This window comes from Dermacentor andersoni, chromosome 8 (assembly GCF_023375885.2).
Source record: "Dermacentor andersoni chromosome 8, qqDerAnde1_hic_scaffold, whole genome shotgun sequence".
Classification (NCBI taxonomy): domain Eukaryota; kingdom Metazoa; phylum Arthropoda; class Arachnida; order Ixodida; family Ixodidae; genus Dermacentor; species Dermacentor andersoni.
Window position 1 is genome coordinate 34,234,016 of NC_092821.1, and position 25,982 is coordinate 34,259,997.

The 25,982-nt window shown below is 48.7% G+C and overlaps 1 protein-coding gene and 1 non-coding gene across 2 annotated transcripts in view; one reads left to right on the forward strand and one right to left on the reverse strand.

Annotated features, from left to right (window-relative positions):
• The window catches only part of LOC140219787 (uncharacterized), a 103,774-nt gene that overhangs the window by 18,612 nt on the left and 59,180 nt on the right, over nt 1-25,982 (forward strand). The window lies entirely within an intron of this gene.
• On the reverse strand, nt 22,875-23,037 carry LOC126526520 (U1 spliceosomal RNA). Its single transcript, XR_007598589.2, has one exon. It is a non-coding gene; the product is annotated as a U1 spliceosomal RNA (small nuclear RNA).

A 25,982-nucleotide genomic window follows, 5' to 3' on the forward strand; every position in this document is an offset into this window, starting at 1 on the left:
AGTGATTTTGTAAATTTGCGATGAACTGCAGAGCTGTGTTGAAAATCGCATTGATTTTGTTATAGCGCACGACAGCAGGCTCGCTATTGTGGCGTTTGATAGCGGGCAATTTTTGTGGGCAGAGCCGAAAGCCTTTCAGGGGTTCTCAGTGCTTACAAACACGGGTCCCAGCCTGGAATAGCGGGTAACCTAGCTCAATAAGAGATGCAATCCCCTGTAAGTATACTAAACTACCGACGCTCGAGCTGACCCCTATCTCGCTAATTAAATAATTTAACATTGCTCGGAAACGCTCAAGAAAGCCGATACTTTAGCTCGACGCACGTGGCGCGTCTCTTGTTATATTCGAACAAGTGAATAAACACGTGCCCGTTAGTTGAGTAAACTGAACAAAATACTCAATGTTTTTTTTCTCGGCAAACTCGAATTGCGAGTACCGCGTGACCGGAAGTTTTCTGGCAGCACGATCATACACTAGCTGTCACAGTGCGCGTAAACACCGCCGCGCCGAACTCGGCCGCGGTCGTAACCGGCGACGCGTCGTAAGGAGGAAACAGCGTCTTTTTGTTTCTTTTTGCGCAAGCCAGGGGGCGCGCCTATTCGCGAAGCCTCGAGCACCGCGCACTCTTGCTTTCGACCCGCAGTAAACCAGCCTGGCTACAGCCACGGGCGACGTCGTCTTCGACGCGGAAAAGGCGGACGTTGATGGAAGTGCGAGGCTGCTCGGCATGATGAAAGACTCCGTGCACCACTGTCGATCGTGTTTAGTTTTAAGACGCGGTGAACTGAGGCCATAGAGAGCCCACAAAGAAAGTGCGTGGTCGATGCATGCGCGAACAACGAATGCCAATAAATGCAGGAGGGAAAGGAGAATGGGGGGCATGGAGAAACGAAAGCAAGAAAAAAGAAAGGAATGTGGAAGGCAAGCTAAAACAAAGCATCGAGGGCTGCCGAAAAGAGCGTTAGATGGCCCGAGGACAAGCACGATGGTACACTGTGCAACGCCGACACGACGACGGCAAGACGATGAGAACGAGACGTGACGATGACGCGATGACAACATGGCGACGGTGCGAAGTCCTAGCACTAAGCGTACGAGGCCGAAATCACTCCGAAATGACGCCGCATTGGCAAAAGCGGGAACGAAAGTCCGCGTTCTCTCCTTACTATATCATAACACGTTCGTGTTTCGACTGTCCACGATAACCGAGTCACGCACCATTGACTGCATTCACTCTGGGCGATCAATTTAGTCGCATGCAAATGCACTATATAGCCCGTGCACGATGATTTGAGTGAAGGCTGATAACCATGTGTCAGCGTGCCATAGGCCTATAGTCGCAGAAAGCTGCTGCTGAACGATCAGCTGCCGCCAAGCGTTTCGGGAACGCTAACGTGTAGCCGTCTTGCATGGATGGCGTTTACTGTATGCGTGCGGAGAAGCATCACCGAACTTTGCTTTCAGAGGTAGCATGGATGATTTTTTGTCGGTTCCCGGAATGGTAACTGTCACGGAACGAGCGATGAACTTCCCAGGCCGGTCACAAAAAAAAAAGAAATAAATAAAGAATAGGAAAGAAATGGAGCAATTGTAGAAGTATGTTATGGTCAACACTCGCGTATAACTCACATCTCAGCTCCATCTAGCGGGTTGAGCCAGGGTGTCACGCGATGGGTGGGCCTCGTGTCCTCTCGATATGCGAACAGAATGACGGGAAAGTTACCCGCACAAGCGCTTCTTCATTCGTCGTCGTTGTTGCTGCTGCTGCTGCTGCTGTTTTACAAATAGCAAATGTACCGTACATTTAACATTGTAATCCGATTGTCTGGAGTCTGCGGTCGATCACGCTGACTAGCCCGTGTATAAATGGCAGACGAGAAGCAGTGGTTTGGCGTCCGTTTCATACACCGGCTGTGCTCCAGTACTCTCTGTAGACGGCAAAGTAGATGGCTAAGAGGAGAGCGGCCATCTTAAGTTTCCTTCCAAGACTCCAAAGAAGGCAGCTTCGCGAACACAACATCGAAGCAATGAATCACACAGGTACAATGAACTGGAATATTGGTATTCCATAGTTCACTATAGATCAGGCTTCTTTGCTGTCTAAACAAGTTGGCGGCTGAGCGGGAAGCTTGTAAACTCGAGTGGAAGGTCGCCTGCGCAAAAGAGAACATAGTCACGCTTTCCTATATATGCCTAATATATGTCACATCTGAGTGAGCGAGTGAGTGAGTGAAGAATCTTTATTGCAGGTCCTCAATCCTCAACTCGTCGCGCACCCGACTAATCCCACGTCGGGACCGGCAGGTCTATCCCACTGGCCCGGTCGCGGGCATGCCGGACAGCCAGAATTTGCTTGTCTAGAGCGTGGCTGCGCAGAAGCGAGTCCCACTCCTCCTTGATGAACTTGGGGTATGTCGATCCGCACTCCCAGAGCATGTGTGCAAGCGTAGAGGTCTGCCCGCAGGACGGGCAGGCGCCGTCGCGATATACGTCGGGGTAAGCCTCGTGGAGAACGGACAGACACGGATATGTGCTGGTCTGCATAAGTCTAAGGGAAACGGCTTGCGCCTTATCCAACTTGGGGTGAGGGTGTAGAAAGACCCTTCTAGACATGTAGAAGAATTTAATCACCTCGTTGTGGGGGGGAGTAGTGGGAGCGTCCCTGCGGCCGTAGGGAGGAGGAGTCGGCGCTCCTTGCAGAGGAAACGCGGTCGGTGAGGTCACGCGCAGCCTCGTAAGCAGGCTCATTGAGGTTCGAGGGAGCACCCTCGACCGGCCCTACATGAGTGGGAAACCAGTGAATCGAATTATGCGTGAGAGCATATGGACTCGAGCCGCCAAGAAGACGAGCAGCTTGCTTGGCGATGCAACCCTTCTGAAAAGCCCCAACTGCCGTTTTGGAATCGCTATAGATCTCGGACCCACGACCTTCTAGCAGGGCGAGGGCGATTGCGGCTTGCTCGGCGACTCCGGGTTCTGAAGTGCGAATCGAGGCGCTATTGGAAATCTTGCCGCTGGAGTCGACCACAACGACGGCAAAGGTCTTCCCATCGCTGTACTCGGTGGCGTCGACGAAGCTTGCTCTGATGTCTTGTTGCTTGATCTGTTTGAGGATCGCTGCTGCTCTGGCCTTGCGTCTGCCCTCGTTGTGGACGGGATAGACGTTTCGAGTCACAGGAGCCACTTCGAACTTGTTTCGAATGCACCTAGGGATCGGGGTACTGACCATCGGGAATCCCGCAGAGTGGTAACCCAGCTCTTCGAGGATGCGTTTACCTGCCGCTGTAGTGGTCAGGCGAGTTAGTTGCACGCGTCCTTGGGCTTCGGCAATCTCCTCAGCGGTGTTGTGCACCCTAGCTTGAGGAGATCCTCGGTATGGGTCCTGATGGGTTGCCTGATAGCCCTCCTGACTATTTTGTGAATGAAAGCGTTGAGCATGTCCCTCTCCGCTCTGAGCCAGTTGTGCATAGAAATCGTCTACGTGAAGTGGCATATATAGTACGAAGGCATTGATGAGCCTGAGGATGTTGTTTTTCTTCATGCCTCGGTGCCAGTTCGCGATTCTGCGAACGAGGCGGAAAGCGTTGTCCGTCTCTGTGATGATCGTGCGGAGAGCCGTTCCGTTCCCGCTGTTGAATTCGACAAACACGCCCAGGACCCGAATAACGTCGATCCTGGGTGTCAACCCCCCCCCCCCCTCCCCCGTCACAAGAGCGAAGGCTGATGCTGCTTTCGGAGACTGGCTTCCAATCTTTGGGTCCTGCGCCCTTCTCTTTTCTGTAAAGCAGGAGCTCCGACTTGGCAGGGGAGCATCGAAGTCCGGTGGGGCGGAGACACTCCTCGATCACGTCGATAGAGGATCACGTCGAACACGTGTTTTTCGTAAGTCAGTACGCGCGAAGAGTTAAAATACAGAAATAATCTGCGCTTTTCTTAGTTCTTTTTCGTCGCCGCAAGGTGACGTCATGTCGCAGAGGCGGCTTCCCTACCGTCTTCCGGGCGGTTCCCGGCGCGTCGCATTAGTTAAGCTCGAAGCTGTCTCCTTAGCTGTCTATGTAGACGGTCTGCAATGCGGGTCAGAACTGGAACGCACCCATAGCAGATAGCGCTGCGAAGTCCTCTCACTGCTCGCATTTATTGGTGACGAAAAATCAAATGCGGAGAAAATATCTGGATATGTGTGATGTAATTTGATGTAACATTAGGGGCTTACTTCAATGTCGCAAAATAAAGCGTTATTATTACTTGCAGGGCGTCGCACACCCGAACCTATTTACCACCGGACGAGCGGAACGACACATTTCTACGACCAGCCGCCACAGCGGTTTGCTTGAGGCTGCGACCAAGAAGTAGTGCGTCGCATACTGGAAGCACGACGAGGCACAAATAATACGCGATTTGTCGCCTCCACACGTCCGCAAGTTGTAGCTCTAGTATGTGATGTAGTTATTTTCAAGACAAGTGCACCGCGAAACGCGCGGAGTGAGACTTCTATGAACGTACTACTTGCGTAGACTTCGCATGGCGCGCTTGCTAAGTGTGACACGACGATGACACGAAATTTAAGAGCGCGCTCCTCAGTGACCGAAATACGACAGTCAGACGTTATAGCATTGTGTTCAATGGAAGTCTTAGGAATCGAGCAGAATTGGCGGTGCAGTTGAGTGAGAAAACTAAGTCTCCTTGCCCGCCTTCGTCTGAACGAGATCGCCTCCAACTTTTGTCCGCAGAAACTTCCGCACCGAGCTCGTTTCGCCTCAACGTTTGTTCCATTGAGTTCTCGTACGTTCAGAGCAGTCCAAACTCCGTGACGAATGACAGCACTTGGCGTATATAGAGAGTTGGAAGTCCACAATGTGCCACCGAATGCCGTGCTATGTCTGAGGTCGTGCTGCATAAGATCCCTCTTGGGGAATTTTGCGCATAGGTGGATAGCTCTCATTGTGATCCGCGTACGCTTTTGACGTCATTCTGACGCAGCCAAACCGCATCGAATCACTGCCTCGCCGGCCAGTGGTTACCTATTGGCAGTGGTTACCTACTGAAATGTTCCGTATTCGGTCGATATAGAGTATATTCCTTGAGCAATATATTGTTACGATAGTTATGCTGCAGTGATTGGATATTCTAATCGATTTCGTAACAATAGTACAGAACACTATTGATCTAAATATGGGAATGGTTCCGTAAGAACAGCGGACGAGAAACTGTGCCTTTGTGGCTGAAACTAAGCGACGCGGTCTGGTGCTGCGCGTCATTGGTTCTTTGCAGCCGCCAGCAACAGGTTTGCAAAAAATGCCATAACCATGTTTTATTGGTTGACAGGAAGAACGACGCGAGATTCCTCTTCCTCCCTGTTCATCTTGTTTCATCGACACCCACATTAACAAACGGCGCCATGTATAAGAAGGGCACCCCCCTACACACACGCACGCACACACACACGCAGAGAGACACAAACCTACCCTCCCCCCTCACACACATGCGCATATGATGTGCTAGATGGTGCACATAATTCTGCGTGTGTGATCGTTTTACGTAGCTCTCCATTAAAGAAAAACTTTTTTTGACAATAAAGATCCGATTAGCGCTTAGGCAACCTTTTCATTGCTTATTTATCATCTCGCATTTGTGGCAATGAACCGAAATTTCTCCCACCCCACTTTCACTGAAAGGGAAGGAGAAGGTGACTCTGCGGCGCTATCCACTTGGGGTCGCACTCACACTTAACGTTGTCGAAAGATGGCGTCAACAAGCTGTTGAATGTGCCACGGTGCAGAAGAACATGAGACGCGGCGCGCTCACTCTGAGTGTGCCCTAGAATTGCACACCCCAGAAGAAGACAAATTCCTCGACCGCCACACCTCGCCTGTAGCAACTCGAACGGTTTCCGAGCATGGGTGCACGGTCCTCACTGCATCTCTCTCTCCTCTCCTACATCACGGAATCTCGCCTCAGTCGAACGAATGAATGAATGAATAAAACTTTATTTGAAACGGCTCTTCGTCCGTGCCGTCCGCCGCTTCGGTGTCGTGTGATCATGTAGTAGCACCCGGAGCGGGGGGTGTGGTGGCGCCCTGGACGTGCCTTATGTGTTGCACAAGGAGGGACCAAAAAGCGGCTCGGTGGGGTTCAGGCGGAGTGGTCCAGCTCTCCCAACAGTAAGGAATAGATGGGCTCAGGGAAGAGGTGGGGAGATAGTAAGTCGAGGACTGTGCACGGGGGCAGGTCCAGTACGTGTGGCGAACGTCGGGATAGCCGCCGCACACTGGACATGCCGGATGGCCGCGGCGTTGTTCAATAATGTGTTGCATGGCGTCATTCGCCAATGTTAGAGTTTGAGCCTGACGAATTAGGGAGCCGTCGTGGCGGGTGAAGGAGGGATCGGGGGCCGGAAGGGTACATGCAGACGAGCGCAGTTCGCGGAGCCTAGCGCGGCTTTGCTTGCGGTGTTCAGCGCGGTGCATTCTGGCGCAATAGGTGTCAGGCCATGGAATAGGAGCGCTCGGTATTTTAGACTCGCGAGCGAGGGAATGAGCACGCTCATTTCCCTGTATCCCCTGATGGCCCGGCACCCACTCCGAGAGGACGTGTAGTGAGGGATGTTGTTGCATGTGTAGCGCGAGGGATGCCCCAATATGACAGGGAAGTAGGTTGTTTGCGAAAGAACGAAGGGCTTCCTGGCTGTCTGAGCGAACGGTTATGGTTGGCGTGGAGTGAGGGGGAATAGTAATGTCTTCCGATATGGCAAGGATCTCGGCGTCGGTTGGAGACGGTACTCCGCTATGCCAACGAGTGATGTCACCCTGAGGGCCGATGACTGCCGTCTTGGATTCGGTCGGCGAGAAGGCGGCGTCAACATAGTAGGTGTCATGCGCTGGGTCAGTTAGATGGGTCGCCCGCGCCTGTCGCCTGCCTGCGTTGCGTTCGGAGTGCATATTCCGGGGTATCGGTCGGACTTCGATTCGAGGGATAGTTATCCATGGTGGAGGGTCGATGGAAAGAGGTGGAAGTGGTGAAGTGTCGTGTCCCAACATTCGCAGGATGGCACGTCCTTGGGACGAAGTGCTCAGACGGAGATGCTGAGACTCCCGGTGAGCTTGGACCTTCACATCCAAGGTGTTGTGCAGGGTTGCGCGTTCAACATCGATGCTACGGGCATACCTGGGAACACCCATTTCAATGCGGTGACATCTTCGCAAAGAAGCCTCGAGTCGTTTGGTCTGGGTGCGTGTAAGTGCAACGTATGGCAGGCCATAGAGGATTCGGGAGTAGATTGCTGCCTCAGCAATTTTACGGAGTTCGTGTTCACGCAGGCCTGTGTGGCGCTTGCTTACGCGTGTCATCATGTGTATGACCTGACTTGCCTGATGGAGAATGCGCCGTAGCCACTCCGCACTACGTACATTCTCTTGCCACAGAAATCCGAGGATGCGGACGGATTTTCTGCGCGGGATAGGTTCGCCGGTCATAGTCAAGGTGATGTGGGCGCGTTCAGCAGCTGCTTTGCGCGTAGAGGAATTCAGTACGACGACGTACTCTGATTTTTCCGGGGAGCATGTGAGGCCTAGCTGGTGTATGTAGGTGTCGACGATGTCTAAGCCGGTTTGAAGTGTGGCTTCCTGTTCGCCTGGGTTTCCGGTGGCACATCAAAGTGTGATGTCATCAGCGTATATTGCATGGCGTAAACCTGTAACGAGGTTGAGCTTTGCAGGGAGGTCCTTCATCGCCAAGTTGAAGAGAGTCGGTGACAGAATGGAACCTTGGGGCGTCCCTCGGTTTATAGGGAAGCACATGGATGGCTGGGTGTCCGGACCCAAGAAGCGCACTTGCCTAGCACTGAGGAAGCCGCAGACGTAGCGAACCATGCGTTCTCCGGGTTTGGTGGCTGCTAGGTTGTCAATGATGGCTTGGTGCAGGACATTATCGAAGGCACGTTTGATATCCACGCCTACAATTGTCCGGAGTTGTGCCGAGCTAGGGTGATCGTAGACATCTGTGGTAATTTGCAGGGCCACGTCTTGGGCGCATACGTGCCTGCGGAAGCCGATGAGTGTGTCTGGGAGATGGCCCTGGCTCTCAAGGTGCCATTCTAGTCTCGTCAGGGCCATCTTTTCCATCAGTTTTCCCGCGCACTCTGTGAGGGATATCGGTCGAAGGTTTTTAAGCGTGTTGGGAGGTTTGCCAGGTTTGGGGAGGAAAATAACTAAAGCTTCCTTCCATGACTGTGGAATGTTCCCCGTCTCCCATGCATGGTTAATGAGGTGTAGAAGGTGCTTCTGGTGGTTTTCGGGCAAGTTGCGGAGCATGGTATATGTTATCTGATCCGGACCCGGAGTTGTATTGCGTCAGAGCTGCATGAGTGCTGACCGCAGCTCCTGGAGTGTAAATGCGGAGTCAATCCCTTCTGGCTTGGTTGGTGATTGCGGAAAGGGTGCAAGTGGTGGTGGGTTGAACTCCGGGTAAAATGTCTCTCGCAGTTCTTGGATAATTTCTCTTGTGGAGCGCCCGGTCTGCATTTGATATCGTTGGAGGGCGTAGCGAGGTTTGGCTTGGCCCATGAGAGTGCGAAAGATTTGCCATACTCTAGGTGTGTGAAGCTGGCCATTGAGGTCTTCACATGTTTGCCACCACCGTTGAGATGCCAGTTGGTCAGCGTATTCCTGGCTCTCCTGAGTTATGGTGTGTATACGTTGGTGGAGCGTCCTATTATTCTTTGCACGGCGCCACCAGCTCACCAGTCTGCGGCGTCGTTCCCAGAGGGTTAAGAGGTGAGTCTCGACCTGGGGTTGATCCTCTGTGGCGGCAATGCGGGAAGCATATTGGGACACAACCTGCAGTACATTGTTTGTCCATTCTGTGGGGTCAGTGTTCTCATCAATCTCATCCAGTTCGAGTCGTTTACGCGCCTTGTTCCAGTCAACGAGACAGATGGTTTTGTGGCGGGGTGTCCGACTTGGCCTTTGTGTACGCAAGAGAAGCCGGATCTAAATAATAGTGTGATCGCTCCCCAGAGTGTCTTGGGTATTTTCCCATTGAATGTTGTAGCGGCTGATTGACCAAGTGAGATCAGGGTTTGTGTGCTTCTCACGTGAGTTCCTCAGTCTGGTGGGAGTGGTAATGTCGTTTAGGAGAGAGACTTTGTAGTTTGACATGAAGGTGTCTAACTAGCGGCCGAGCGCTGATGTTTGGTCATATCCCCAAGAGGGGTGTCGACAGTTGAAGTCTCCGAGGATTAGGACAGTATGGTGAGGTGTTAAGCGTTGCTGGGAGGGGTTGTAGCTTGATAACGGCCAGATATTTTGGTTTGGCGTCCAACAACAGTTCAAAATATCTAGACTGTGACCATGAACGTCTGTCCTCGTGCTCACGTGCTCAGTAGTCGGTGTATTCATATGCGTAGTGTCGAGTTGGATTGTGGGCAAGGAGCTCTTGACGTAAGTCACCGTCACTGTAGGAGTAAGTGGGTCTGACGTGCCCCGTTGTTTGTATGTAATACTAGGAGCAACAAAATGTTCATAGCCAGTGAGGGGAAGGCACCGTGGGTCTCCTGCAACACAAGAATGTCCGGTTCTGTTTTCATGAATAGCATATGTTGCAGGAGATGTTGTTTATTGTGTCTGAAACCACGACAGTTCCATTGCCATATCGTGAGAGATGGGGATGGTGGCGTTGGGATTGGAGGTGTTTGCCTAGAGTTAGTGGCCATGTTGTGATTCAGAAGGGTTATGGGGGATGGGGCGTTTGTGTGGGTGCATAGTGTCCTCTATATGTTGGAGGCAGGTGGAAATTTGCGCAAATTGGTTTGACAAGGGGGTCAGAGCGGTCAGAATGGCGCATTGCATCTGTTCAGTAATTATAGTTGCGATAGTAGATTCGATCGCTTGTTGCACGATGCGACGAATACGTGCATCTAACTCCTCTGACAGAAGGTCTGAGCTCAATGGGGAGGGCTGCGGAGTGGGGGCAGTTTCTGGGAGAGCTGTACCGCTCACCTTTAAAGGCGTAAACTGCGTCTGTCGCTGGTTAGGTAATGAAGGCCAGTTAGGGTCGTCAGCAGCAGGCTTGGGTTTAGGTAGTTGCTGCCACGAAGGACGGCGCGGATCGTGTTGTTCACTTTGTGATTTAGCTGTCTGGCTCTGTCTGAAGTCCATCTTCTGCTTGTGGGCAGGCTTCGGTTTTTGTTTGGGCCCATTTTGACTGGGCTTGCGGTTGTGACTTTGACTCTGGTTGCGACTGCGGCTATGGCTACGGCTGCAATCGGTGTCGAGTGCCGAAAACCGGTTGCTGGTTGGCACGCCGGAGTCTTCTCGAGTAGGCGGTCGTGAGAGGTGGTGGGCTGCTCGGTGATTTGGATTGATCCATGTCGGTGCTTTGCGCCGGCGAAGTGCCTCTTCTGCAGCGCGGCGGTGTGGGCAGTTTGCGTCGGTAGCCGGGTGGTCACACCCGCAGTTGCAGCAGCGCATATCGCACTCGTGAGGAGTAGTTGACGTGTCAGTTCCAGGGGGGAAATGTTGCCCACAATATCTACAGCACGAATATGTCGAGGCGTTGGGGCAGACATCGGATCTGTGTTTCAGGCTGTAACAATGCTAGCACTGAAGGCATTTCGGCTTGGATGGGTAAAGCCGGTAGACCGCTGAAAAGAGGATGGCGCTCTTTGGTATTTCAGGCTCCTCTACCGTGATGATGAGAGACGCCGTCTTGCCAAGTCGCCGAAAAGACAGGATTTTTCGGCCCGGAATAAGGAGTTCTTCCTGTACGGCATCTTCAGAAAAGGAGAGTGGTACACCGTGCAGGACGGCGCGGGCGTTCTGTGGGTCGTTGGCGCAGTACGCACTCACAGGGTGCGATTTCCCGCAGACATCCACGGACTGCAAGGCGAGTAGTTTGGTGGTGGCCGATGCACGGTACGTGTCGATGGCGATGAGGTTTTGGGTAGTTCGAATTTTCACGACTGTGTCCTGCCTCTCGAATTTGGCAAGGTGGGCCGCCCGACGAATTTGTAGGCTCAACTCGATTGGTGTTACTGTGGAGAGGTTGAAGCCATCGGTCAACTTCACAACTATGGTGGTGGCCTCGTCCTGCCGTGGTGCTGAAGGGGTCACGCACGTAAATGCTCCCTGTGAAGCGTCACCAAAGTCCATGCCCTGTGGGTTCAGCGTGGTGGATTACGCAGGCTGCGATGCAGTCGTAGCTGTTGAGGGCGGCGGATCCATGCCGAGCACAGCGGCGGCGGCGGCGAAGCGCCTGCAGTGCGGCGCGGGGTCGGGGGGCCCTGTGCTGGGGTCGACCGAGGCCGCCGGTGTTTAGGCGAGGCGCAGTGCGGCGGGCCAAAGTTCGCCCAGCGATGACAGGGAGCTCTCAGATTTCGGCGGAGCTCTCGTTGCGCACGTCCGCTCGGGGCGAGCACTGAGCGCCCATCTGCCAGTCGAACGAAGGTCGCAGCGCTCGTCGAGAGAGGCACGTCCCTTCGTCTCCGCTGACTCGCAGTGGCGTACCCGTGACAGTCAGTGAGCGGACTTGCCGCCGAGGCTCGGTACGAAGTCGCACAGTGATCAATCAATCAATCAATCAATCAATCAATCAATCAATCAATCAATCAATCAATCAATCAATCAATCAATCAATCAATCAATCAATCAATCAATCAATCAATCAATCAATCAATCAATCTCTTTCGTCTGGATTCTGTGCTGTAGGAGGCGGAGCCAAAAGCAGACCCTGAGGATAACATTTGGCTAAATATGTTTATGCCGCCGCCGCCACCGACCCCTTTCTCGGAGAAAGCTTTTTTGCACAACGTGTCTATATGCAGTGAAACCAGCTTTACAAAAAAAATTATCGCCAAGTGTTGTATATTGTTACGTTTCGCCTACAACGCGCGGTAATGCCGGCGCGGATGCAACGGACGCCGGGGCTTTGTTCAAAGCGGCGGACATTTTGGTCCGTTCGACGCCGCCGCAACGCCTACCCGCCAAGCGTGTCCAGGCGTGTTTCAGTGCCACGTGTCTTCGTATGTGCGTGTGTGTGTGTGTGCCCACGCTTGTCGAAGCACGGCAGCCGGGGAGCGGAGTTCCCCGAATGAGGAGCCTGGAGGTCTCTCGGCTCAACCGTTCGCGCCGTCGTGTGGGCGGGTTGGCGATGCGTCACTGCACTCGGTTCAGCAGGTCTCTCGGCTCGACCGTGCGCGCCGTCGTGGGCTCATGGTCCGCCGTCCCGTGACCTTCATCCCGTGACCTTCATCCCGTGACCTTCCCTTTTGGACCGCGACGCCGAGAGTATAAGAGCAGCTGCCCCCGGACGCCAGGAGAGAGGCTCCGATTTGTACTGTTGAGTTACGTGCTCTCCCGTCTCTCCACTTCGGTCGACCTGACCGGCCGCTCTTTTGCTATGTTAGAATAAACGAGTTGTTCTGTTAAGTCTTCTCTTGCTTTGCCGGGACCTTCGGATGCTTCCAGTGCCCTAGGCCGCCAGGCCAACGCTACCCTTGGGGCTTGCGACCCATTGGCAATAACGGGCGTCAGCACCGAGACCCCAACAACTCGTGCCAGCGGTGCGATTCCAACAATATTGTATGATCCTTTACGAAGTGAGGAAGAGGTGATGATGACAGCGAAAGGCGAGAGGGAAATATAAAAATAAAGAAAAAAAATGGCGAAAAAGAGAGAGAGAAATAAGCGTTTTCTTTTTTTTCGGCGTGATGGAGTGCTGTCCATTCTGCCCCGTATGCAATTCCAGAGTTCCCCCCTGTTCTGCCGTTCTTGATGTTTCAAAGATGATGAGGATGGCGACGCGATAAACGTAAATAATAATAATAATAATAATAATAATAATAATAATAATAATAATAATAATAATAATAATAATAATAATAATAATAATCTGCCAATCAATTATTTATTTCGCATGCCCAGAAACAATCCTAAGGTCTGAATTCTGGCGCACGAATGCATTAAGAAAAAGGAACTACAGAAAGAATAAGCTAAATAATACTGACCGCCGCCGTGGTCAGCTGCGAAGCAACTGACCACGGCGGCGGTCAGACCTGCGACGCTGCAGAGGGTGCTAAGAATCCCTGGCTCCGGACAGGCCGCCATTGGAATATGAACCTGGCAACGTTTAACGCTAGAACGTTATGTAGTGAGGCGAGTCTAGCAGTGCTATTGGAGGAATTAGAGGGCAGTAAATGGGATATAATAGGGCTCAGTTAAGTTAGAAGGCCAAAAAAAGCATATACCGTGCTAAAAAGCGGGCACGTCCTGTGCTACCGGGGCTTAGCGGAGAGACGAGAACTAGGAGTCGGATTCCTGATTAATAAGAACATAGCTGGTAACATACAGGAATTCTATAGCATTAACGAGAGGGTGGCAGCTCTTTTTGTGAAACTTAATAAGAGGTACAAAATGAAGGTTATACAGGTCTACGCCCCTACATCCAGTCATGATGACAAGGAAGTTGAAAGCTTCTATGAAGACGTGGAATCCGCGATGGGTAAAGTCAAAACAAAATACACTATACTGATGGGCGACTTCAATGCCAAGGTAGGCAAGAAGCAGGCTGGAGACAAGGCAGTGGGGGAATATGGCATAGGCACTAGGAATAGCAGGGGAGAGTTATTAGTAGAGTTTGCGGAACAGAATAATATGCGGATAATGAATACCTTCTTCCACAAGCGAGATAGCCGAAAGTGGACGTGGAGGAGCCCGAACGGCGAGACTAGAAATGAAATAGACTTCATACTCTGCGCTAACCCTGGCATCATACAAGATGTGGACGTGCTCAGCAAGGTGCGCTACAGTGACCATAGGATGATAAGAACTCGAATTAGCCTAGACCTGAGGAGGGAACGGAAGCAGCTGGTACATAAGAAGTCGATCAATGCGTTAGCGGCAAGAGGGAAAATAGAGGAATTCCAGATCAAGCTACAGAACAGGTATTCGGCTTTAACTCAGGAAGAGGACCTTAGTGTTGAAGCAATGAACGACAATCTTGTGGGCATCATTAAGGAGTGTGCAATAGAAGTCGGTGGTAACTCCGTTAGGCAGGATACCAGTAAGCTATCACAGGAGACGAAAGATCTGATCAAGAAACGCCAACGTATGAAAGCCTCTAACCCTACAGCTAGAATAGAACTCGCAGGACTTTCGAAGTTAATCAACAAGCGTAAGACAGCTGACATAAGGAAGTATAATATGGATAAAATTGAACATGCTCTCAGAACGGAGGAAGCCTAAAAGCAGTGAAGAAGGAACTAGGAATTGGCACGAATCAGATGTATGCGTTAAGAGACAAAGCCGGCAATATCATTACTAATATGGATGAGATAGTTCAAGTGGCCGAGGAGTTCTATAGAGATTTATACAGTACCAGTGGCACCCTCGACGATAATGGAAGAGAGAATAGTCTAGACGAATTCGAAATCCCACAGGTAACGCCGGAAGAAGTAAAGAAAGCCTTGGGAGCTATGCAAAGGGGGAAGGCAGCTGGGGAGGATCAGGTAACAGCAGATTTGTTGAAGGATGGTGGGCAGATTGTTCTAGAGAAACTGGCCACCCTGTATACGCAATGCCTCATGACTTCGAGCGTACCGGAATCTTGGAAAAACGCTAACATAATCCTAATCCATAAGAAAGGGGACGCCAAAGACTTGAAAAATTATAGACCGATCAGTTTACTGTCCGTTGCCTACAAAGTATATACTAGGGTAATTGCAAATAGAATCAGGAACACCTTACACTTCCGTCAACCAAAGGACCAGGCAGGATTCCGTAAAGGATACTCAACAATAGACCATATTCACACTATCAATCAGGTGATAGAAAAATGTGCGGAATATAACCAACCTTTGTATATAGCTTTCGTTCATTACGAGAAAGCGTTTGATTCAGTCGAAACCTCAGCAGTCATGGAGGCATTGCGGAATCAGGGAGTAGACGAGCCGTATGTAAAAATACTGAAAGATATCTATAGCAGCTCCACAGCCACCGTAGTCCTCCATAAAGAAAGCAACAAAATCCCAATAAAAAAAGGCGTCAGGCAGGGAGATGCGATCTCTCCGATGCAATTCACAGCGTGTTTACAGGAGGTATTCAGAGACCTGGATTGGGAAGAATTGGGGATAAGAGTTAATGGAGAATACCATAGTAACTTGCGATTCGCTGATGATATTGCATTGCTTAGTAACTCAGGGGACCAACTGCAATGCATGCTCACTGACCTGGAGAGGCAAAGCCGAAGGGTGGGTCTAAAAATTAATCTGCAGAAAACTAAAGTAATGTTTAACAGTCTTGGAAGAGAACAGCAGCTTACAATAGGTAGTGAGGCACTGGAAGTGGTAAGGGAATACATCTACTTAGGACAGGTAGTGACTGCGGATCCGGATCATGAGACTGAAATAATCAGAAGAATAAGATGGGCTGGGGTGCGTTTGGCAGGCATTCTCAGATCATGAACAGCAGGTTGCCATTATCCCTCAAGAGAAAAGTTTATAACAGCTGTGTCTTACCAGTACTCACGTACGGGGCAGAAACCTCGAGGCTTACGAAAAGGGCTCTACTTAAATTGAGGACGACGCAACGAGCTATGGAAAGAAGAATGATAGGTGTAACGTTAAGGGATAAGAAACGAGCAGATTGGATGAGGGAACAAACGCGAGTTAATGATATCTTAGTTGAAATCAAGAAAGAGAAATGGGCATGGGCAGGACACGTAACGAGGAGGGAAGATAACCGATGGTCATTAAGAGTTACGGAATGGATTCCAATGGAAGGGAAGCGTAGCAGAGGGCGGCAGAAAGTTAGGTGGGCGGACGAGATTAAGAAGTTTGCAGGGACAACATGGCCACAATTAGTACATGACCGGGGTAGTTGGAGAAGTATGGGAGAGGCCTTTGCCCTGCAGTGGGCATAACCAGGCTGATGATGATGATGATGATGATGATGATGAAATAATACTGAGGGCTGGCAAAGCAACGAAGACCTTCGTTCATCAACCCCTCGAAAGAATAGAAGAAAAATTCATTCAGAAACTACACCGGAGTTATTTAAGCATTGTGCCACTTGCTCCTCTCGAGCAGCCCGACGTCATTATCAACCTTATCAAACTTGATCCGACCAGTATAAGCACTTCTCAACCCTTATCAGTCGTTATCAACCTTATGGAACTAGACCCGTTTCTTATCAACCCTGTCGGTTGTTATAAACCTTATCTAACTCGATCCTACACTTATCAACCCTTATCGGTCGTTATCAACCCTATAGCAATCAATCTGATCCTTACAAACCCTTATCTGCCCTTATCAACCTTATCGGGCCTGATCTGATCCTTATCAACTATTATTCGTCCTTACCAACCTTATTTGACTAGATCCGACCCTTATCGATCCTACCCGTGGCCAAGTTGTCTAATAGGGTATGAGACTGGGCTAGTTGGTATTTCATGCTTGTCTTTGTCACCTCTTTAGTGTACCGTGTCCACTCTTGCGCTAGTCACTTCAGCATTGTCTAATAGATTGGGCCACTAGGTATGTGCTCATGGTCGTGATGACGTCTTAGTCGTTGCGTCGTCGTCATTCCAGCTTTGTTATCCGACACTCGTAATGCCGCCACCGACACGCCATCGTCGTCATATAGTCGTCACGCATTCGTTGTCACGCAGCCATAGTGATGCCGTCGTAGTGGTTCAATGGTCGTCCTTCCAGCTTCCTGCGGAGGTATTCTGCAAGAGTCCACCTAGTGCACATGTCAATTTCATCTGCTGCTGAAGTGCTGATTGGCTGTGGTGCCTGGTTGCCTCGTTCGCGCAGCCAGTTCAACCAATCAGAACTTCAATGGCAGACGAAATAGACATGTCCACTAGGTGGACTCTTACAGAAATACGTCCCCTGATCTGACTCTCGCCATGCTGTCGTCGTCACGCCTTCTACTTCAGACCAGTGGTCTTAGTTTTCTCATAGATTTGGCCACTAGCTATGGGTCCGGAGTCGTGATGCCGTGCTGGCCATTGTATTGTCACCACTGCAGCTTCTTCCTCAGACTCTCATCATGACGTAATCACTTCAGTACCGCCATCCCAATTTCGTCAGGGTGTCGTCGCCATATCACTTTCCATCGACGTCATTTCTTGTTCGCCAGTCTATGGTAATCACGATGTCGTCATTCAACCGTGATAATGCCGCCTTGTCATACCACTGTCGTCATTGCGTCGTCGTCACATAGACGCTATCATGAATCCATTGTCATACCGTCGTCTTCATGCAATCTTCATTGTATGGTCGTCGTCGTTCCCGCTTATTCATGCCGTTGTCGTCATAGCGCCGTGGTCGTGCCATCATAGTCACTCCAGTTTCGTCAATCGACTCTCATCATGCTGTCGTCGCCACGCCACTGGCATCATATACCCGTTGTCATCCCATTGTCTTCCTGCCGTTTTCATGGCAGCGTTGTCACAGCGTTTTTGTCATACAGTCGTCGTCATGTATTCGTTGTCATACCGTTGCCGGGATGCCGTCGCGATTGTTCCATCATCATCATTTTATTTTCGACATGCCACTCTCATCGTGCCATCGACGTCACACCACCGTCATCACACCATCGTCGTCATTCAGTCGTCGTCATCTCATTGTCCTCATGTGGTCGTCGCGTTGTCGTCGTTATTCCACTGTCGCCATTGATTTCTCGTCACATATACGCTATCATGAATCATTTGTCATGCCGTCTTGGTCATGCCATCATCGCCATACCTGCTTCTTCTTCCGGTCGACGTCATACCATCGTAGTCATGACATCGCCGTCATTCAGTTGTCGTCATCTCATTGTCCTCAAGTCGTCGCGTTGTCGTCGTTATTCCATCGTCGTCATTGATTTGTCGTCACATATACGCTACCATGAGTCATTTGTCATACTGTCGCCATCATACCGTCTTGACCGTGCCATCGTCGTCATACCCACTTCTTCATACGGTTGCCGTCATATCGTCATCGTCAAGCCATCGTCGTGATTCACTCGTCGTCATCTCATTTCCTCCTCTCGCTGTTGCCATTTCATCGCCATAATTTAAGAATCGACATCTCATTGTCGTCATACCTTCGTCGGCATTGATTTGTCGTCACATATGTGCTATCATGAATCATTTGTGATACCGTCGCCATCATGCCGTCTTGGTCATGCCATCGTCGTCATAACTGCTTCTTCATCCGGTTGTCGTCATACCATCGTCAAGCCCGTGACATTCCCATAGGACCAATGGAACCGATTTTCGCAGGCGACGCTAGCTCCGCCTGGATTCTAACGGTAGTTGCACTGATACCAAAAAAATGTTTGCTTACTAATAATAGATAATGTTTTGAATATTATTCCCTTACAATCTAAATTTAAAAATTACGGGCGACGTCTGAATAATTTTTAGTTGCTTAGAAAGTTACATGCGTATCGAAAGCGCAATGACGCTTCTGAGGAATGCCGCACAGGAGACGACCGACATTGCGTCGTCTGCTTCTGCTATTGCTTTTGCGCTGCCCGCTTGCTTTGGCCAGGTATATCCCACTATATATATATTCTTATTTACCTTTGAAGGTTGGCACTGCTTCATAGGCTGAGCGAAATCACGACGCTAATCACACTAACTTGCTCCCAATAAACAGCTTTATTATAACATCATCGATGTTTACATGAAATAAAAAGCACATGAATAGCGTTTCAAAGATATACTGGTGCGTAACATGCATAGTTGTTTATGTACAGTCTCGCCACACATTTCTGGTGAACACAAGCTGTCCGCCGCTGAGTGAAGGAGTACATCCGACCAGATAAACCCGTCGCACGCTGGTATGTTGATAATGTTCCTACACTTTTGTAGCTGAAGATATCACTTCACTTCGTTCACAATATTCATAAACTGCAACTTGATTTGAGCCAGTGCTTCATGGTTGAGCAGAAACATGTAGCTTTCACAAGGGCGAATTCTGTCGCGACTGTTCGACTTCTGGTCCAGAATGCCTGCTCTCTCCCTCTCTTGCAGTTAACCATTCGAGAAGTCACGATATAAAAATTTTAAGAGTTTAAGCTGACTTTGCTTCGAAAAGTTTATAATTTCAGATAGAAATGTTTTTCTGTGCGTGCTGGTTTGATGCGTTGCAAATAAAGTTTACATAATAAAGGCTTAGCTGGCGTTTTGATTACCGCCGCCGGCGGTGCGCTGTCGTCGTTTCGATGGTGGTGCCACCCCAAGGCTTGGACGCGAAACACGCCACATGCCACAGGCTTGCCATCGTCGTCACGACATCGCCGTCATTCAGTCGTCGTCATCTCATTGTGCTCGTGTCATCATCGTCACGTTGTCATCGTTATTCCATCGTCGTAATTTAGGAACAGGCGTCTCAGAACAACGTCTGTTCTGCCACTGGTTATGGTAAGTGGCGTTTAACGCGAGGGCATATGAAATACAAGGAATGGGGGCAGGTAATATGAAGGTAAACAGGCCTAACTATTCGTGGCGGTTTTAGTAACTATGATGTGCGCGCATTAAAAACATGAGCCTGGATCTATTGAAGTGGCGCACAAGACGAAGAAGGAGGAGAAGAAGAAAAGTGGGTTTGCTATCGTCCGAGTGAACGGAAGATAACTTCCAGGCGAGGCTAAAGGCACCAGAGAGCGCCGCACGACAACGAAGTGCTATTTCATTGAATAAAGGCCAAATAAATAAAGTTGCTTTATCAAAAAGGGCTGTAAGGCACCCATCAAGAGAGAGAATCAGATAAAAAGAAGTAAAAAGAGTGACGGAGAGAGCAGGCAGGAAGAACGCGCTTTATCATTAGTGAGGCCCGTCGTCGTGTTGCTCAAGGTTTTAGATCCTCTCTTAATGAAATTCCAATCCCTTTGGGTTCCGAAAGGCGGCCAAGATTGCTCGTGACACGTCGACGGCGAAAAAAAAAAAAAGAGGCGGGGAAGTCTGTGACGTCAAGTATAGGAGCAAAGGGGCCTGGTGTGGCTCACTTTATGCGTAAGGAAAGCGCACAGCTCTCATTCTTGGCGTGTACTCGGCGTCGGTCGCTTGCCAGAAAATTGCAAGAGAAACAAAGTACAGATAAAACGCAATGAAAGACTATTTTTAGCTCGAACGAGCTTTGGCAGGAGCGCTGTCGTCGGCTTCGCTATCGTCTGCTTCACCGTTGTCTGCTTCGCCATCGTTGCTGTTGCTGGGGTGCTTCGGGTAGAAACAAAAATATAGTAGGGGAGGGGGAGCACTGTAAAACAAAAAACACCCTTAAAACCTTAAAAGTGAATAACGGCGTAAAAATCAGTCTATAACTCATACCCTATACACCTACATACGCCTTTGGTGTATAGGGTGTATAGGGTACGAGTTAGAGACTGATTTAAAAGATTATTCACTTTTGAGCGTGCAAATTATTTTACAGTGGGGAGAGAAATAATTTAGAAAACTGCTGTTACGATCGTACATTTCTTTGTGCGGCTATTCATACCAGGAATCGCTCATCAAGTGTCGAGTTCGCTCTTTAAACCAGACATATATCCTTCTCATTATACCTAGAGTGCTTCCCTGCACTACTTTTAGCGTATTTATGAAACCTAGCTTTACATTTGAACGTGCTTTGTGTTATATTTTCTTTCTTCTTAAGTAACCTGTACCCCTGAAGAACACCGTCATTTCTTGAATATAATCTACTTGCAAAAGGAGATTGCATTCTTTTTTTTTTTGTACGTAATGTTTCCATTCTTCATTCTCAGAATGGTCGTCTGTTTCGATTATCTCGAACAGATGACGACTAAAAGCAACAGAAGATTCTAAGGACAGCGTGAACGCGAGGACACTGTCTATAAGTGCGTATCCCCCCCCAAAAAAAAAAAAAAAATAAAGATCTAAACGTCGGTTGCGTTCAACAGCAATTAGGAAAGAAATTTTGAATCCCTTTACTTTTCTTTAGCCTTTCACACGGTGTAACGGGGCGAACGTAGTCGTTGATTAAAGGGACCAACCGATGAGCTAAGCTGTCAAGAAAGGAAAAAAAAAAAAGAACAAGCGACGAACGGCAATATACGATAAGATGAAAGTCTTCTACACGGGCACCGGAAATTAGTTCGCGTTTAGAAGTCGCTATCAATCTTTGCCGCTTCTGTATATGTTCCTCACAAAAGCGTGTATTAAGAGGAAGCTTTAGTTCGGGCCCACCTCCGACGCGGCCTATACAAATGCGTGTAAAACGCAAGAACGTTTTTCTGAGACAACTCCTGCGTTGATTTTAATAAAATGTGTTGCATTTGAGAAAGAAAGTTAAATTCTAATGACCGTTGGAAGCGAAATTTCGATTTAGAGCCTGAATATTGTTAAAAGAATGACCAATATGTCTAACGACGGCTTGCAATGACCACAATCGATTAGAAATGAATAGAAACACCTATTAATTAGTAGTGACGACTAAAATGGTTACTATTGATTTGTAATGACTACTAATGACTATGAAACGACCAATATGTCTAACGACGAATTGTAACGACTACAATTGATTAGAAATGACTAAATTTTTTTAGTAATGACGAGTAATGACTAATAATGAGTGAAATGACTTGTAATGACTACTGATGACTATGATATGACCAACATGACTAACGACGTCTTGTAATCACCACAATCGATTACAAATGGCTAAAAATGCTTAGTAGTGAGCAGAAATGACTAATAATGACTGAAATGACTTGTAATGACTACGAAATGACCAATATGTCTAACGACAACTTGTAACGACTACAATTCATTCGAAATGACTAAACATGCTTAGTAATGTCCAGTAATGACTAATAATGACTGAAATGACTTGTAATGACCATGATATGGCCAACATGTCTAACGACGGCTTGTAATGCCTACATTTGATTACAGATGACTAAATATGCTTGGTAGTGAGCAGTAATGACTAAAAGAAAGAAGAGAAAGAGAAGAGGCAAAGAGAAAGAGGCGAATGATAAGATGAGGAAGAGTAGGCTTTGGCCGTTCACCTGTTGGGAGAGACCTTAAAGGACCCTGTTATTTTTGACGATGGTATATGCCGTAAGCTTCAAAACGATGAATACTCATACAAGGTGCCGTTAGATCCGTGCAGTATTGTGGGAGTGCGGAGAAGCGAGTGGTCCAGTTCGTGCAGCGATAGAGAGGGTTAGCTGTATAGCTCCGTCAATTTTTCTTATATTATCTGCTCGTTTTCAGCTTCGCCCAGCTTGAAAACAGTGTGCTATTCGCAGTGAGCCACGTCACAATGGGGGCTAGGCGTTGTGTGGAGAGGCACACGCCCCCCTAATGCGAAATTAGCCGACTGAGGGTTCAGCTTGATTACGAAAATCGCTAAACAAAAGCACTCCTCGTAGGAGAATCAAACAAAGAGCAGCCGTCTTAAAATACGGATGTCTCAACGCTTCAAGTATAATCACATACTACAAGCGTGGCACATATAAGTAAACTAAGAAGCCTTTAGTTAACTATATGTGTACGATAACTCCAACTGTTCGTGAAAATTGTGTAGGCCAAAGCGCATAAACTGCCTTAGCATGCAGATGTTGTGTTTTAAATAAAATTACTGTTATTTTAACTTTGCAAACCATGTACATTTCTTGTTACACCCGACGCGTGCTTCTGCATGCTACGCCGACTTTACCAACGCCGGACTTTACAGCGCTATTTGATTCTGCGCCTGGTAATTGACAACTTGGGCAGCGTGAGAAGGGCACGTTGCCCACCTACCTCATATATGGCGCGAATGAGCCCAGTGCACGTGGTGTGGTCAGGCTTGCGCCGATGAAGTTGGCACCCTCGTGTGCTCGCTGATAATGTTTCCTCTATTTTTTGTATTTGTACATAGAAGGGGCTGGCGCGTACGCCGAGCCCCACTACCAAAAATTACATGCCCCATCTGCCCCGGTTTGGGGTAGTGTCGTGCTTCAGCCAACCGCAGTGCGACGGCAAGGCCTCGGCACGGGGCGCCGACCTGAATGATCATCGGAAATTTGGCACCAAGTAAGTGTGCAGAGAAATGCGTCGGCATAAGAAGCCATTCTGAAAGGTGCACCATATGGAGCGGGTAGTCTGGAGTACTCTACATGAAACAGGAAACTTTGCTTAGCAAGGAAGAGTTGCTAAATTACCTACCGTAACGGACAAGCACTCCACACATACAACTATAATCCTAGTTTGCCAGTTTTTTTTTGCTTGTAATGGCCGTATTAACAAAACTGTGAGGAACTATCGGGCGACGATTGTCTCGGTCAAGCGATACTTGCTTGCTGTAAATCCGCCGAGATGGAGACGACAATACGACGGCGGCGGCGATGGCATGAGGACGATAGAAATGACGACGACGTCGTGATTACGACAGCACCACCAGAGACGTCACGACGATCGTGGAACGACCGCGACGGCACGATGATGTCCGCACGACGATGATGCAATGACGATGACGGCACGACTCCAATGGATGAACAAGGGTTCATCACGTCCAGGGCTTGACGATGACAGATTGACAAAGACTGCATGATGACGACGGAATGAAGGCGACTAACAATGAAATGACTGCGGTGGCGTGTTTGAATTGGAGCTCCCGTCGGCGCTGACAAATAATGCATCACCCGCTACTCCGTGCCGTCTCGCTTTGCACTATCTCCGGCACCGGGTCGCACTACATCTCCGGCGCCGGCCCATGGTTCGAGACGGCAGCACCCACATTTTGGTCAAGAAGCAAGAAAGGCTTCAATTTAATAAACAGGTCAATAAATAAAGATGTCCAGATTCAACGCACATTTTGGAGTCTACGTGAAGCTAGCTTTCGCGAAGAGGTTAAGTGCGTTGAATCTGGAATTATTATTTATTGACCTGTTTATTAAATTGAAGCCTTTCTTGCCTCTTGACCAAAATGTGGGTGCTGCCGTCTAGAACCATGGGCCGGCGCCAGAGATGTAGTGCGACCCGGTGCCGGAGATAGTGCAAAGCGATGATGATGATATGTGGGGTTTTATGGCGCAAGGGCCACTCATGGCCAAAGAGCGCCAAGCAATGTTTTAATGGAGTGAGTGATGCAAATAATGATCAATGGCGTCGTGGTTGGCTATAACAATGGAACCTGGTTGTATAGGGGCCTAAAAACAATCGTAAAATAAATATATAGCTATTAAAATTCTCACAATGACTCTTCAGATGTACTATGAATTTAAAAGATATGTTCTGATGGAAGGAGGGAATAAAATATGTAAATGCCAATAGCACTAGTGCCTCAAGAGGCCCTTAAATGCAAGGGCCTGTAGGCACGTTCTCTACAAAATGCTATACTATCGGAACAGTTGCCAGCTTTCGTTGCAATGGATGTGGCAGTTTCATCTGCAAGCATGTTGCCCTTAATGCCTCTGTGCCCAGGTACCCAACATACTATGACGTGCTGATTAGATGTATATGCTATGCACAGGAGCGAATATAGCTCATTGAGTACAGGATTGTTGCGTTTCTGGAGTGACATTAGATATTTTACGACACTGAGGGAGTCTGTGAATACAATGGCCTTTTGCAATTTCATTTTCTTGATATGGTTAACAGCTGTCAGTACAGCATATGCCTCAGCAGTGAATATGCTTGTTTCTGGGTACAGGACGTTAGAGTCTGAAAATGATGGACCGACTGCTGCATACGAAACGCCGGCATGCGACTTTGTGGCATCTGTGTAAAATTCCTGGCAAGAGTACTTCGATTGAAGTTCAAGAAAGTGCATTTCAATGTGTACCTGGGGAGCGTTCTTCGCTATTTCAACGAACGAGGTATCACACTCAACGAGCTACCATTGCCACGGCGGACATAGCGTGACAGGAGCCATTAGAGGGTTTTCAAAAAGTGTAACATCCATTTCTTGACTGAGTTTCCGTACATGCAGTGAGAAAGGTTCTCTAACTGCCGGTCGATTATTAAATAGAGTTGCAGATGTCATGTTGTTTACACTTGAGTAAGAGGGATGTTCACGGTTTGCATTTACCTTCAGAAAATACATAAAACTTGAATACGACCTCTGAAGATGAAGCGACCACTCATTAGCTTCAACGTAAAGACTCTCCACAGGACTTGTCCTGAAGGCACCGGTCTCCAGGCGGATACCTTGGTGATGGACAGGATCCAGCATCTTCAATGTACTGGGGCTAGCCGAATGATAAACTATTGCCCCATAATCTAAGCGTGTTCGAATGAGACTCTTGTAAAGGTTCAGGATGCATCTGATATCACTGATCCACGTTGTGTGTGACAAAATTTTAAGAATGTTCATGGTTTTTAGGCATTTGTTTCTGAGGTACTTAAGGTGTGAAATAAAGGTTAATTTCGTGTCTAAAATTACGCCTAAAAATTTGTGTTCTGTGCTCACAGGTATGTGCTGCATGCCCCTGAAGTTCAACTTCAGGATTTGCTATAAGACCTATTTTTTGTGTGAGAAGACAGGTACTCTTGCCGACATTGAGCGTAAAGCCATTTTCATCGGCCCACTTAAACACCTTCTTTAGACAAAGCTGTACTTGTCGCTCACAGATAGCGAGATTACATGACTTAAATCCAATCTGAACGTCATCAACATATACCGAATAAACTATATTACGCAGTATTGATGAGCGCAAAGAATTCATTTTTAAGATAAAATGTGTGCAGCTAAGCACGCCACCCTGCGGTACCCCAGTTTTCTGTAGAAATGTCCTCGAGAGGATATTGCCAATTTTAACACGGAACGTGCGATTTGATAAATAGCTTTCTATTACATAAAGCATTTTCCCGCGGATGCCCATTTCCGATAAGTTACGTAGAATTCCATACCGCCACGTGGTATCGTAAGCATTTTCCATGTCTAAGAATACAGAAAGAAAGAACTGTTTATGTATGAAAGCGTCGCGAATATATGCTTCAATGCGAACGAGGTGGTCTGTCGTCGATCGGTCTTCCCTAAAACCAC